The sequence below is a fragment of the Orycteropus afer genome, unplaced genomic scaffold, assembly GCF_000298275.1.
Source record: "Orycteropus afer afer isolate SDZICR_OR568_19922 unplaced genomic scaffold, OryAfe1.0 scaffold00376, whole genome shotgun sequence".
NCBI classification, from domain to species: Eukaryota; Metazoa; Chordata; class Mammalia; order Tubulidentata; family Orycteropodidae; genus Orycteropus; species Orycteropus afer.
The window spans coordinates 2,441,474-2,443,052 of NW_006921963.1; the positions used below are offsets into that span (position 1 = coordinate 2,441,474).

The window sequence follows — 1,579 nt, forward strand, 5'->3', positions numbered from 1 at the left end:
GGCAAAGCTGACCAATCCCCTCATTAGGTTTCCATGTACCTTACTTGCATAGTCCCACCCCCCTCCAAAGGAGCTCTGGGGGCATACTAGGTGAGGCACTTGGCTGCTAACCATAAAGTTGGAAGTTCAAACCCAACTTGCTCCATGGGAGGAAGATGAGGCAATCGACTTCTGTAAGATTTACAGCCTTGGAAACCCAATGGGAATTGCTATGAATCAGAATCAACTCAATGACAGTGAGTTTGGTTTTTTTATGGTACTCCCCTCATGGATGCCAAGTACTTTATTTGCATTATTAGCAAGCTTTCCAATCCCCCTGGTGGGCCACAAGCACCTTATCTCCAGCCAATCATTTGATGGGAGTTGCAAACGACTGTGGCTAGAAGGGCTACTGCTCAAGGAGCAGGGAGGGGACATCTTCTGACCTCCTCTAAATCCACAAAAGGAGGACAGAGTCACCATCAGCAGCCCAAGGCCTGCTCCTATGAGGTCAGACATGCCACCACCCTCCAGCCCTCTTACTAACCTTGACAGAAACCGTTCCTCCCTTGGCACCCACCACCTCTCTGCTGGGTTATAATTCACTGCAGTGGCCACACAGAACTCACAGGTTATTGGGTTTATTAGGAAGAAGCAACAGGCTATAATTCAAATTCAGGAACACGTGCAGTCTCTCTCAGCTGTCCGTCTCTCAGCCAGCAGTCTCTCTCAGTAGTAGGTCTCTCTGTCAGCAACGAGTGTCTCTTGCATGTCTCTCAGCAGCATGTCTCTCTCATGACTCTCTGCAGCGTGCTTCTCTCAGCAGCACGTCTTTCTCAGCTGACCGTCAGACAGACTCCTTCTGCCTCTAGGAGGGCTGCTTTTGAGCCTGGCAGTGGCCACACTAACCAATCCCAACAGCAGAATTCTAAACACCTGAGAGAGAGTGAACTTCCCAGAAGATTGCTTTGTGTTGCCCCAGGTGGATGACTTTAACAAGCAAGCTACTCAGTTACTGATGGCAAAGTGGGAGTTACAAATACTATGGCTAGAAAAGCTGTATCATGTAATTTACCACACCACAGTGATTAAATAAATCACTGCACCACAATCTGTAAACTGAAAATGTTGTGTACTTTATAGTGTGAGTCTTATGGCTAATACTGTAAATGTAAGATGCTTAGTGGTGCTTGCTTAGTTGGTGCTCATAAAACAGTAGCTGCTATCATCATTATATGAACGACTGGGATTCAAACCCAGATCTTGTGCCTTGAGTCATGTCACAAGCAGGTCCAGAGAACTCCCATTCCCCAAGACCAGTTAGTTGATGCTGTTTTCCTAGGTGAAGCATAGCTTACAACACAACAACAGGCCATTTGATCTGTGCTTATTATATATAGGGGATCCAGAGGGTAGCTGTCCAAGACCTTTCTGTGCTTCCAGCCACCTACACCACTGCCAAAGACACGTTGTTCTGGTATCCAGGCTTGGCTGCGTACCCTCCTCTGTGCCCCCACAGCCGTCTGAACTGCCCTGATCACAGCCTTGTCTGCAGTTGTCTGATGACCAGACTGAGATCCACCACACACACACACACACA

The 1,579-nt window shown here is 47.8% G+C and overlaps 1 protein-coding gene across 1 annotated transcript in view; it reads right to left on the reverse strand.

Annotated features, from left to right (window-relative positions):
* Nucleotides 1–1,579, reverse strand: part of VWA3A (von Willebrand factor A domain containing 3A) — an 87,131-nt gene that overhangs the window by 5,679 nt on the left and 79,873 nt on the right. The gene's annotated exons all lie outside the window — the stretch shown is intronic.